Here is a 14,736-nt window from a genome sequence, read left to right as displayed (position 1 = left end):
TCCTAATACTCTTCTTCATTCTCCTCCAAGTCATTCTCCTCCTCCAGGTCGTCGTCGTCGTAGTCGTCGTCGTCGTCAGTCCTCCTCCTCCTCCTCCTCCTCCTCCTCCTCCTCCTCCTCCTCCTCCTCCTCCTCCTCCTCCTCCTCCTCCTCCATTACTCTCATTTCGTAGCTGCATTCTAAGGCCTCTTGAAGAATTTAATTTCACAATTTCATTTCCATTATTCCTTTAAATATCCCAAACGTTTTGGGCGATTAATCTTTTTATTTATCAACGAATCAAATGATTCTGCAATGCTCTCAATTATTTAATGGCAGTTTAAATGCCTTGGTGCTATGATTCATGATTAAGTTCACACATTAATTTTTTTTTTTTTTTACTCGCATATTACTCTTTCTAGTTTTTCGTAGCCTTCCTAAATCATAGTTTTATGAGAGGGTAATATGTCTAGGCTACAGATGGTCCGGTTAATTGGTTGCGCTCTGCGAGAAATATTTGGCTTGTATCTGGATCCTTTTTTTTATGTTTTCATTAAGCCCGTTTGTCTGCCCGCTTTATCATTCGAGAGAGAGAGAGAGAGAGAGAGAGAGAGAGAGAGAGAGAGAGAGAGAGAGAGAGAGAGAGAGAGAGAGAAAATTGTTAAGGTGACCAGAAGGTTGTTATCTTTATCTCTCATTCCCTCTCTCTCTCTCTCTCTCTCTCTCTCTCTCTCCAGGCCTTAATGACCCCCAGCCTCCCACCTCTCTCTCTCTCTCTCTCTCATTTCAGGATTTAGTGTAGTTGTATTGTCAGCCTCATGTATCTCTCTCTCTCTCTCTCTCTCTCTCTCTCTCTCTCTCTCTCTCTCTCTCTCTCTCTCACTCATCTACGTTCTCACTGAAAGCTTCTACATATCTTAGGGACCCATTTATACCCAAATGTGTTTAGGATTTGCTTGAGCAAGCAACACGAAAACCATGATAATAGGGGAAGCCATGTTATTATGAAATTTGAGAAGGACCTTTGCCTGAATTAATTACTCTCAAGACAATATTCCGGCTTTGTTTTTTTTCGGACACCGTTGAATTGTGAAAAAATGAAACCATTACTCATTTGCATTTTCAAGAATTTTTTAGCATATATGTGTTTATCTGTGTGCGAATGGTTTTAAAGATTGTAAAAGGCAACCGCAACATTCATTTGCATTTTCAAGAACTTCCTGTGAGTGCATATTTGTTTATTTGTGTATGAATGCTTTCAGAGATTTTCAAAGGTAACAACAATGTTCATTTGCATTTTCAAGAACTCCTGTGAGAATCAGTATTCAGAGAAATTACCATCAGTCAAAAGCGCTTGACGCTCGTCGACAGCCAATTTCTTATCTTTGAATGCCGTTAGAAGCAGTTGCTTGTTTTCATGAATTTCTTTCGAGATAAGAATCGCGCCTTGCTTCATCCTCCGCTTCGTTAATTTCTCCCTGAACTGCTAATAAACATTATGTGAGACGTAAGCGGATAATATTGAATTTAGATTTAATCTTTGCTTTTGCTCAATGAATATTTGATACCTGCGATGACCTGTCATGGAAAATATTCATCCCTCTACCGCGATATTTTCATGTTTGACGTAAGTATGTAACGTCATGACGTGTTTATGCGGACTTTTGACGTTTAATGCTGTTGATTTGCATTTTTATATCTCTGCAAATATGTTAACGAAAATTTCTCATGATGTTGAACCGTTTCCGTCTAAATGTTCTGCAATGTATTCTTGCTTGGGTTATCAATCTGTAAAGCTAGTTTCAGATAAATCGGCTTGTTTTGAAAAATATGCTCATTTTAGTCAGTCGGCTTAATTTGATAACTCTGTGAATCATTCCTTGGGAGTAAGACTTAAAGTAAGACTTAGAGTAAGACTTGCTGACTAGAACCGCCTTCCTAGTTTATATTTTGAGACGGAATTACTATTATTATTATTATTATTATTATTATTATTATTATTATTATTATTATTATTATTATTATTATTATTATTATTATTATTATTATTATTATTCAGAAGATGAACTATATCCGTATGGAACAAGCCCACCAAAGGAGCCACTGACGTGAAATTCAAGCTTCCAAAGAATATGGTGTTTATTCGAAAGAAACTACAGAAAGTAATGGGAAATACAGAAGAAAGTGATCAGTTATTAGAAAAACAGATGAATTAACAAATTAATACAGAAATAAAAATGCAAGTAAATGTTAAAATTATTGCACATTTGTGGCCACAACAAGAACCGCAGATGAACCTTTCAACTCGAATTATATCATGTTTCCGTAGGAAGCATTTATTGCGAATATTTTCATTTCGAGATCCTTTGAAATCTACCCTTACCATGACTGCATGAGGTCGAAGAATATTATCCTTAAGCTTGCTGTATTTATTTATTTATTTATTTGTATATTTATCTATTTATATATATATTTATTTATTTGTTTGTTTGTTTATTTATTTATATACTCTTTTTCTCTGCCCTTAAGTGGAATACCTTTATTCTTTTCGCCTTTGCTGTAAGGATGTTCTTCATTGCACGGCGCGCTTTATGAGTAAATTCTCTCTCTCTCTCTCTCTCTCTCTCTCTCTCTCTCTCTCTCTCTCTCTCTCTCTCTCTACACTTTTCGTCTGATTCGTATTGGTTTTTGTTACGCTGCAAGGATTGTTAAGAAATTCGACAACCTGTTTCTAGGGCCCTTAACGAACTGCTTTAGTTGGATGAAAATTTCCCAAGGCTGTGAGCAGTCCCTCATTTGTTGTGTAGAGCCTCTCTCTCTCTCTCTCTCTTTCTCTCTCTCTCTCTCTCTCTCTCTCTCTCTCTCTCTCTCTCTCTCTCTCTCTCTCTCTCTCTCTCTCTCTCTCTCCATAAGAGGAGGGGGCTAGGTTGTTGTTAGATCTCATATGTTAGATTGAAGTTAGATCTCATATGAAGGCTAGGTTGTTGTTAGAGTGAAAATGGCTATTTTAAGATCGTTCTCTCTCTCTCTCTCTCTCTCTCTCTCTCTCTCTCTCTCTCTCTCTCTCTCTCTCTCTCTCTCTCTCTCTCTCTCTGGACCAAAGAGCAGTTGTTTCTTAGCCCGATTCGTTAACTGACTCCTTGAAATTATGAGATGGTCCAGCTGAGACAGATCACCTGGTTTAAATTAACGCGAGAAGTAAGAGGAATCATTAGGAGCAGAGAGATCATAAATCATTTGGGAGAGGAATCAGGTGATTGAAAACTCATTCAGAAAACCTGACTTTGTTTTTGATGGGAAATGTATTTGTTGCCACCAGCTAAGGCGAATGTATCTACCTGTGACAAGGTCTGTCATATTTTCTGTTTGAGGTGTCTGTCCGTCTGTCTGTTTGCAAGGAAACAGGTGACTGGTTTCTGGGTTGGATTTTGGATCCGTGAAAATGTAGGTGAGTACTGCGTGATGAGAGAGAGAGAGAGAGAGAGAGAGAGAGAAGATTACGTGAGGCTGACAATACAACTACATTAAATCCTGAGAGAGAGAGAGAAGATTACATGATGCTGACAATACAACTACATTAAATCCTGGAAGAGAGAGAGAGAAGATTACATGAGGCTGACAATACAACTACATTAAATCCTGGAAAGAGAGAGAAAGAGAAAGAGAGAGAGAAGATTACATGATGCTGACAATACAACTACATTAAATCCTGGAGAGAGAGAAGATTACATGAACAATACAACTACATTAAATCCTGAAAGAGAAAGAGAAGAGAGAAGATTACATGAGGCTGACAATACAACTAATCATTTAAATCCTGGAAAGAGAGAGAAAGAGAAAGAGAGAGAAAAATTGCATGATGCTGACAATACAACTGCATTAAATCATGGAAAGAGAGAGAGAGAGAGAGAGAGAGAGAGAGAGAGAGAGAGAGAGAGAGAGATTGCAGAAGTCTGATGTCTGTAAAAGAAAACGTAAACGACTAGGAGTATTTAGGCAACTCTGCTTAACTCAGCCTTTTATTTTAATTAAATAAATTGTAAATAATGCATGGCATTTGGGTAGTATGCCAATCGCATTGCCAGGAGGTTTTCATCTCTGACTGGCCTATCTGATAACACATACCTTTGTTGCCTTTACAGTATCAGAATGCAAAATGCAAAATCAAAGGAAAATAATGTGAAGAGCTGAGCAATGTCCAAATGTCTCTATGACAGTATGTACAAGTATATGAATTTAATGATTGCAACCCATTCTTACTTTTCAGCTCTCTCTCTCTCTCTCTCTCTCTCTCTCTCTCTCTCTCTCTCTCTCTCTCTCTCTCTCTCTCTCTCACACACACACACACACAATAACTCGTTCCCTTCTAGCTCCGAGATAGTGTTGAATCAAAAAGTGTGAAGTTGACTACACGTTTACTACGTTACTTCCTTGTAAAGATAACAGATAAACTGTAAAATACATATCCTTACGTGTCCATTAGCATTATTAAAAATCTAGATAGTAACAGAGAGCGCAACTTAACTTTTGATTTACCCACTCCAAATTTAAAATATATCATATGTTGGACAATGGTATGCTCATGAGCCCGGGGACATTAAACACTAACAATTACCAACAGTTCACTGTACACCACTAGATATTTCGAGACTCAGAGAGACCAAAGCACCCGGCCAGGTATTATGAGAATTGCCCACACCGTAGAACAGGTCAGATCATTTTTATTTCTGTTTTTTTTTTTTTCATGACCCGCAACTTCAGTTAGTTTGGGGTCAGGTTTTTTTATTTTTATTTTATTTTTTTTTTACATTGCCAGGAGCTGTAGTTAAATGAAGACTCGCATATTAGAAGTATGCAAAGTAGTATAATCCTTGCAAATTGCTTGTTAGTCTTGGGCGATGGTAGACCCTCTTAATAATGGATGTTCTTTTCTTAATTATTATTGCCTGCCTCTCTCTCTCTCTCTCTCTCTCTCTCTCTCTCTCTCTCTCTCTATATATATATATATATATATATATATATATATATATATATATATATATATATATATATATATATATATATATATATATATATATATATATTATATTATATTATATCCATATCTATATATATACATATATATATATGTATGTATGTGTTCAGTTACACATAATTTGACATTTTGCCAATGTTTTGGGATGCGGTTGCAAGCTCCGTGCCTTCAACATTCACTCCGGCTGAGACCCACCGTTATCAAATAACCACCAGGCACTTAATCCACTGCTAGGTCAACACCCCCGCCTCAGGGGTCGACCTCAGAGCTCTTTCTAGTAAGGCGAGGCGAATAATAAAAAAAGGTACAATTATATCATTATCCAAGTTCAATATTAAAGGAACTCCTTAACATGAAATCTTCTCTTGTTGTTTTCCTTCAGCATGGAAGAATTTGACGAATTAACTCCTACCCAACCTTCATCCTATTTGCCTTTAAAGTCTGCGTGGTTAAGTCTTGCGTCACTGGCAGCGCTGATTCTATAAATCAATGGCGAAATGTTTAATTTCAGAGGAGATACAGGCGATTAGGCGTACTTACCTGAGGAAAAGCCCCAGAAGAACATATATATTAGGCGCAATAAATCTCTGGATCAAGTTCAGCTAGTTGTGGCTGTATTGCAATGCAGTAATCTTTATATTGCATCAGCCTACCTCTCTCTCTCTCTCTCTCTCTCTCTCTCTCTCTCTCTCTCTCTCTCTCTCTCTCTCTCTCTCTCATTTGCAGGATTAATGTGGTCTTTTGACAGTCTTTTGCAATTCTCTCTCTCTCTCTCTCTCTCTCTCTCTCTCTCTCTCTCTCTCTCTCTCTCTCTCTCATTTACAGGATTTTGTGTAGTCTTCATGTCAATCTTTTGCAATTCTCTCTGTCTCTCTCTCTCATTTGCAGGATTAATGTGGTCTTTTGTCAATCTTTTGCAGTTCTCTCTCTCTCTCTCTCTCTCTCTCTCTCTCTCTCTCTCTCTCTCTCTCTCTTCTCTCTCAAGATTTATTGTAGTCTTCTTGTGAAACTTGTGCAATCTCTCTCTCTCTCTCTCTCTCTCTCTCTCTCTCTCTCTCTCTCTCTCTCTCTCTCTCTATATATATATATATATATATATATATATATATATATATATATATATATATATATATATATATATATATATGGATCTGACAGATGAATCAGCCAAACCCAGCCGTCTCTGCCTTTTGTAGATGAGTAGTCCAGCGCTAAGTGAAAGATTATTGATTGGCTGTAGACACTTATGAGACTTTGTTACGCTCTCTTTCCAAATGCATCTTAGACTCAAGAAGAACATGTTACCAGCTCTCTCTCTCTCTCTCTCTCTCTCTCTCTCTCTCTCTCTCTCTCTCTCTCCAGATGCTTTGTTCATTCCCCTTCTCCCAATATTCATGAGTATGTTTCAAGGGTATGTTTCAAGGAAAAGAAATCATTAAAGTGCTAGTTCTCCATTCTTTCTAACCATACATACCCCTCTCCCTCCTCCCCTCCCCTCTCCATACCCCTCACCCTTTCCCTCCCAACCATCCTCCCCCTCCTCCCATGGTTTCATCAATGGGTGTTTGTGTGAGGGGCACCTTACTAAGTTCCTCAGCGCGGGTTTACGAGCTCGAATATTGCGCCATGCATATTAGTTGGCGATTATGTCTTTGAAGAGAGAGAGAGAGAGAGAGAGAGAGAGAGAGAGAGAGAGAGAGAGAGAGAGAGAGAGCTCGTAACATGTTCTCGAGTCTATGATACATTCTTACAGATAATCGTTGTTTGTCAATTTCTACTCAAAACCTCTCCCTGATTTTAAATTCCGCTCTCTCTCTCTCTCTCTCTCTCTCTCTCTCTCTCTCTCTCTCTCTCTCTCTTGCGTGAGTGTTCGCGCATGCGCGTGTGTGGCATGTGGTCTATTTTAGATTAAAGTGCACATGACCGTAATGTGGCTTTGACCGTATGAATGATGCAGGTCGTTCATTCAATAACGCAAAGGAACTTACGCTGGTCAATACGAGACAGCACAGAGGATAACCTCTCAGTGTCTTGAAGTGATCAATTATTTAGAATACCATGCTCGCCCAGGTAATCTCCCAAAGAACAGGTCTTCGTCGTGATGTTTGGTCACCTGTTGAAACCCCGAGGAATTTCCGAGACGTATAGTTCGATCTGTTTATTTATTCATGGACTGGCAGCTACTTCCTTTGTGTGTGACACCATTCCTTTCCTATTCTCATTTTTTTTTTTTTTTTTTTTTTTTTTATGCGTAGTTGCACGCATGTTTTCCTAAGATACGTGTGTGTGTGTGTGTGTGTGTGTGTATGTGCGTGTTAGTTGAGAGAGAGAGGGAGAGAGGAATTTATTACATTCAATTGCGCTTATACAAAAGAGTCACACCTAGATTTTGTTCTTTTCAAGAACTTTAATAAAAAGTAAAAGTTATTACCATATGTTGTTTCTATCTCGAAGCTATACATACTTGAACCGAGATTTCGAAATTTATCATAAATGACGATCACTTCAGTAACTTTCAAAAATTATTTCATTGTTGTCAACATTTAAGAAATTTACTCTACATGAGACATTTTTTTTTTATTAATTCACAGAGGTAAAGTGGACCTGCATATTTTCTCCGTATTTCATAAATTATTTATTCGTACTTATAATTAAAGTTATATTTCAAGATGTTTATTTAAGTGTTTATATCTCCTATTATTCAACTAGGCTGAAAGTGCTTCTCAAAATCTTCACGTACATTAGTGTTTTTTATCGTATGTATTGGAACAATTTTTAAATTAACTATGTAGATTTTTTTACGGAAATTATGTATGCAATTATGCTTGAAATTGAAATTTTTGTTTGGCTGTCGAATATAAATACTACTACTACTACTGCTAGTAATAATAATATTAATTTTATTCGACGACGGTAGTAATAGTAATAGTAGTAGCAGTAGTAATAGTAAAATTAGTAACAGAAGTAGGGATAGCAGTAGTACAACTACCACGTTCCTTTTGATTGTCCTAAAATATAATTACGTATCGACAGGTGAGTGAATTAATTCCCTCGAATTCCCTTATTGGTTTACGACGGTGCTGAATCGGTTCGCCAATCGACAGATTAGATTATTGAGAGGATAACATTATTTTGTCTGGTTGTAACTTAATCCTACAATTTCATCTCTCTCTCTCTCTCTCTCTCTCTCTCTCTCTCTCTCTCTCTCTCTCTCTCTCTCTCTCTCTCTCTCCTTCCTAATTCTTAAGTCTGGGATTCATTCGATTGTCTAAGCTAAACTAATATAATCAAGTCGATTTCCTCCTCGATTTTTTCATTCTTTCTCTGTTATTTTGATGCTAAATATTTGGCATCTTGCCCCCCCCCCCTTTGGGGCTAAGAGAGGGGGGGGGATGTTCAGCCATGTATACTTTCACGGTTTTGATTGTGCCATCTTTAGTGTATGTATTCATGCATGTCATATACGTCTGACATTTAAATCATGCATGTGTGTTGCCTTTCAATGTCTAAATCGCCTGATTTCTTCTACCCACAATTCCCTGCTTTTATTTCCATTTTTCGATGAGCTTGCGCTCTTAAAACACCTCCTGCTGACTCGGTGACCCTTTCCATAAATTTTACGGTATGGTTTTATTTTGTGGTATGGTTTTGTGAAATAATAATTTGGCACAGATCTGGTGGTACATGGAAAAAAAAAAAAATTAGCAGTTTCATCAACGGATTGAGTATTGGAATTTATTATTATTATTATTATTATTATTATTATTATTATTATTATTATTATTATTATTATTATTATTATTATTATTATTATTATTCAGATGATGAACCCTATTCATATGAAACAAGCCCACCACAGGAGCCATTGACTTGAAATTCAAGCTTCCAAAGAATATGGTGTTCATTCGAAAGAAGTAATAGAAGGAAATGGAAAATACAGAAAGAGGAGACCAGTTATTAGAAAAACAGATTGACAAATTAATATATGAATAAATAAAAATGTAAATAAATTATTAAATTACAAGAAGTTCCAATTGCACGACATCCTCAGACTAAACTTAACAGACTAAACTTGTTACTTCTATTACTGTTCCTGCTTTTACAATTAAAGATTAAAAGTCAAAGTAAGACCAGGCTTACCAGTAACCTGTAAGTCTTCAGGTAATTTAATTTTGGGCTCGATATTTTATGTAATTGTTGCAAGTACTTTGTTCTTTTACTGTGCCTTTGACTAACTATGCTCGAATACTGTCTTGGACCGGGACTACACTTTTTCGACGTCTGTTGTCTCATGTGATGTCATGCGATGTTTGTGACGTCACGATATCCCGTTCACATCCCGAGGCATCCAGGCATATTTCTGCCCGCGATGCGATGCACGAAAATCTTGTATGTACGAATTACGCCGGTTAATGTGGCGACGACGCGTGATGAGAGTAGTGCGTGTTTCGTGCTGATTATCCCCTCTTAATGGATTGCCCATCTACGGGGCATGAGTTGGAATCTAACAGGGAGTGCCCATCAACTAGAGGAGGGCATCAGTTGGAATCCAATAGGGGAGGAGTGCCTCGGAAATCCGTTGAGCGGGGCACCCCGCTTATAATGAGTATGTTTGGCCGAGGCACGATACTAAACCCTCCCCCCCTCTTACCCCATCCCTCTCCCTCCCATCCCCTCCCCTCCCCCTACCCTTCCCCCCATCCACCTCCCCTTCCCCTCCCTCTCCCCCCCCCTCCCCTCTTCCCCTCCCCTACCCCACCCCGTACCCTCCACTTCTTTGCCCTGGTCTCCCCACCCCTACCCCACCTCAACACACACCCCACCCCTTCCCCTTTTTTTTTTAAGGGGGAAGGGAGGTTTCGTCGTATGGGAAAGAGCGCTACGGCAATTAATTATAGGGAGGAAGCGTATTTACGACCTTTCTTTTGACCGGGCTCTTACGTTTCTCCTGCCGATGTTTCTTTTACTCTGCTTATGGGATTGTTAATGGTAATTAGGCCATTAGTATTCAAGATTCCTCTCTCTCTCTCTCTCTCTCTCTCTCTCTCTCTCTCTCTCTCTCTCTCTCTCTCTCTCTCTCTCTCTCTCTCATTTCTATTTTAGCTGATATATCCTACATTAACGGTATGATTTTAGTCTCAAAGAAATATATTCTTTAGTGAATAGATCTTTGAGTTTTTCTTATATGTGGTTTTTAATGAAAACAGTAAATTTTTTTTCTTAGAAAATTAATCAAATTATTGGGAATAACAAAGTACAAAATTTTTAGAGAATTTATACTTTGAACCCTTTTTACGAAAATTTTCAGTTCAAGCAGAATGGTAGCGAAGTGCTGGCATAACTCATATTTTTTGTTGTTGATGATATTCATTTTCTTCTATATCCTCTGGTGCTATTATTTTTAGTACAACTTAGTTTTCTCATTAAGATCGAGAATATTGTAGTATTCTCATACCTCAATGTTTATTTAATATTCATCTCCGTCAGATTTTCGTTTTATGACATCTGTTTACGTTTTAAGTACGTCAATTTTTCTCCTCATTCGTAAGATTTTGAAAAGTTATTTCTGACACTTAACTATGCGCTCAAATTGCCCTATGTCTAACACTTAAGCATTTGTTCAGAATTCCGCTCACATTTCAGCTCTCGTTAAATTTCAGCTCTGGCAGTGTCTGACCTATGAAACCTTTTGACAAATTTATACTTGTATTCACGATTTCACTTTATTTCATTTGTTCATTTCCGTATGGGGTAATGCCGTCAGTGTACCTCCCGTGGTGCACTTTAGGCATGGCAGCGTCCCTTCGCCCCTTATCTGCATCCCCTTTCATTCCTTTTACCGTACCTCCGTTTATATTCTCTTTCTTCTATCATACTTTCCGCCCTCTCCTAACAATCGTTCCAACTTATTTTCAGCGCTGAATGACCTCATGGGTCGTAGTGCTTGGCCTTTGGCCTGAATATTATATTCCACTTCGAATTCCAATCATTTGTTCATTTGAGCTCAAAGGCCCGAGTGGCGAATTTATACTGGGTTTGCAGGATGAAACTCTAACCAAGCTAGATTTAAAGGTCACAGGTTAAAGCTTACGAAGTAATATGCAGTAAAACGTGGCTTTTTGAAAATTGGCCATCGATATACACAACACAGTATACAGTACACAGGAAGTCACGAACACTGACGTCATTTCTGCTGATGTGGAATCTTTTTTTATATATATATATATAGATAATTCTCATAATGGGTTTCTGTGTTTTTAGCCTTTTTTTTTATTCATCTTCATCAATTAACTGAATGGTTAGTCAGCCTTTACATGGGAATTATAACGTAGATCGAACTGATATGCATTATTCATTGGTGAACCGGACGTTCTTTTCAATTCTGTACTCACAAAGGATTTCAATGGTGACGTTTTGCTAACACGAATGACTTGACTGGTTAATCGGTTGAGTTAATATTTGAAATGTCACTGCTATCGTGCTCCGTAGGAGGGTAGTGCTGTCAGTGCACCTCATGCGGTGCACTGTAGGCATTACTAAAGGTTGTTTGCAGCGTTCCTTCAGCCCCAAGCTGCAACCCTTTTCATTCCTCTTACTGTATCTACGTTCATATTCTCTTACTTTCCACCCACTCCTGACAATTTTTTTTTTTAATAGTGCAGCTGCGAGGATTTCTTCCTGTTACACCTACCAAATCTTTTTATCGTCTATTTCCGTTTCAGCACGGAATGACGTTATAGGTCCCAGCGCTTGACCTTTGGCCTAAATTCTATATTCTATCCTACTACAATCGTGACCATAGACTCATCGCGTAATGACAATCAGACTATCCATAGTTACCTTTGAATGTCTCCACTCAATAGAGCTACGTGACTGCGGTCGGTTGCATGGTCTATCATATTACAACAAGGTATATGAACCTTCGACTTCGGCTGGAGACTCATTTTTCCTATTCACGAGAAATGCTGTAACCTCAATCTTCCCCCTTCCCCCACCCCCTTCCTACAACCCCTTCCCTTTCCCTCTTTACCTTCCTTTCTGGTGCTGACGTGAATTGAAGCGACCAGACCTTGGGGTAATGTCTAAATAAAGGATCATTTTAGCAATATAGTGAAATAGCTCATGTCCGAACTTTGCGGTTTCAAATGTCGGCAACTCCTGATAACTAACGATTGGGTAACTTTAAAGTAGAGAAACATATAGTAATGTTGTTTTAGTTTGATTGTTTATGTGGCTTTTTGTCCGCCCTCCATAAATTTAAGGCCCCTAGTTAATGCGCTGTTATACAATTTTTTCTCTAGTAAGGCTAAATCCGTGTCATCTCAGTAATTCGCGTTTTATGTATGTGATGTTAAAGAATGGCAAAATCTGGCTTAATTCTTCCCTTCTCTCCGGAATTATTAAGTTCGTCTGTTAGGCCTATAGCCTATTTAGGCATTCTGTTGGAAATTCTTGGTCTGTCAACGCCTTCCCTTGACAGTTGACTCACCACTTTACTGTCATCTGCGACATGATTTTAAAAAATAAAGGAAAACATTTTTAAACATTTTTAAAGATTGTGTCGAGCATTTACATTCGACCGCGAGATATGTGTAGAATTGATTGGTGGTTAATGTTAACGTCACAGTCGTGCTTTTTTCTGCAAACCGGGAGTTTCCTTTTTAAACTCTCTCCTATATATTTTTTTTTGTAGCTCTGAGAAGGAGTTGGTCTTATTCCAAAACATCCTCCTCCGTATGTCTTGTCAATGAATAATTCCTTGATTTTGAGAACTGAACGCCAAATGCAATATACCGTGCTGTTAGGTATAGCTAACTCCTACCCATATCCTCAATTTCCTTCATTTGGGTCATGATGTTTATCTGATCTCCCCGCCCCATTGGGCCAAGTTAACAATCTTCGTTCCTGTTTGTAGGTCTGTTTCGTAAAATCGTTCATTGTACACGATTTCTTGGTTATTAAGTCGTTGTCCGTAAAAGGCAGTAGCGTGCAATATGTCTTATTCAGGTGAGTTCATTTAGTACCACCGACTATGAAGTTGAAAAGAGCGAGTTTCTTCTCTCGTGTTCGTGTGTTCGTGTGTTTGAGTTAGCCAGATAGCTCAAGAACGTACAAACGGAATTTGATGACCAGCTTGACTTAAGCAGGTTTGCTTCTCTCTTTTCCAAAGTATACTGCAAATATGTCTTGTATCTCATTTCAGTAGCATACACATACACTCTCTCTCTCTCTCTCTCTCTCTCTCTCTCTCTCTCTCTCTCTCTGTGTGTGTGTGTGTGTGTGTGTTATACAAATCAGTTTCCCAGAATGTGAATGGATATGTTGAATATTATGTTGTTATTCAAAGCTTTTACGTTCGCCATAATACCATCATACTTCGGCATAACAACTCAAACGGTTGTAAGTCTATTGATATGAATTTTCATAAACAATCGTCACTGATGATTAATTTCCATATTATGACCAACAAGGATTTTGGATCATTTTAAAAACATTTTAACATATCACATCAAGGGCAGTTTCTTGGAGATTTAAAACGTTGGAACAGTTTACTTACAGTTTTTATCTATTTAATAATTTGTTAGATTATTTTTTCTTTTTTAATAAGTGATCTCTTTTTGTATTTCCCATTGCCTCCTGTAACCTTTTTTCTAATGAACACCATAATCTTTGGAAGCTTCTTGAATTTCACGCCAGTGTCCCCTATGGTGGGCATGTTCCAAATGAGTAGGGTTCATTTTGTGAATAATAATAATAATAATAATAATAATAATAATAATAATAATAATAATAATAATAATAATAATAATCATAATGATAATAATAATAATAATAATAATAATAATAATACTGGAGGAGACCTTCTCTGAGGGCAGTTGCATTAAAATTTATAGCTGTTGCCACGGCAACAGCTATAATAATAATAATAATAATAATAATAATAATAATAATAATAATAATAATAATAATCATCTTTGGAAGCTTGAATTTCAAGTCAGTGGCCCGCCCCTGTGGTCTTGTTCCATATGGATAGGGTTCATCCTCTGAATAATAATAATAATAATAATAATAATAATAATAATAATAATAATAATAATAATAATAATAATCTTGGGAAGCTTGAGCTTCAAGACAGTGGCCCCTGTGAGCTTGTTCCATATGAATAGGTTTCTTCATCTTAATAACAATATTAGTAATTATATCCAGAAAGATTCATACCTAATTCACTGACGTATACTTCATCGAAGCTTATGAAGTTTATAGCCAGGGCGGCTCCTGCTTTCTTTCATTCCTTTGCCTTCGTTAAGGATCAACAAGTTTATTGCCAGGATCTTTTCCCACTCATCAAAGGCTTCAAGAGTTTATATCCAGATCGGCTGCTCCAGGGAGTCTCTCCTGCTTCCAGGTACATCATTATTTTGGCGGCCGTATGAAACACATCATTACGGGCTCCCAGAACTCCTCCTCCTCCTCCTCCTCCTCCTCCTCCTCCTCCTCCTCCTCCTCCTCCTCCTCCTCCTCCTCCTCCTCCTCCTCCTCCTCCTCACTTAGAATGTTTCCTCATGTTTCTTTCATATGCAACCCTTTAAAAGGTGTTGCTGAACCCCGAGTATATATATAACTACCTGGGACCCGGGGCTTATTATAAGTTGAGCAGACTGGTTCCTCCCTCCGCCGTCCCCCCTTCCCCTTAGGTCTCCTTTTAAACGCTGGGCCTGTTT

General features: G+C 38.0%; 1 protein-coding gene across 10 annotated transcripts in view; it reads left to right on the top strand.

Annotated features, from left to right (window-relative positions):
- The window catches only part of dnc (phosphodiesterase dunce), an 878,593-nt gene that overhangs the window by 119,766 nt on the left and 744,091 nt on the right, over nt 1-14,736 (top strand). The gene's annotated exons all lie outside the window — the stretch shown is intronic.

The sequence above is a fragment of the Macrobrachium rosenbergii genome, chromosome 6 (assembly GCF_040412425.1).
Source record: "Macrobrachium rosenbergii isolate ZJJX-2024 chromosome 6, ASM4041242v1, whole genome shotgun sequence".
Lineage (NCBI taxonomy): Eukaryota > Metazoa > Arthropoda > Malacostraca > Decapoda > Palaemonidae > Macrobrachium > Macrobrachium rosenbergii.
Note: the sequence above shows the minus strand (reverse complement) of the source record. Positions and strands in the feature narration are given on the sequence as shown.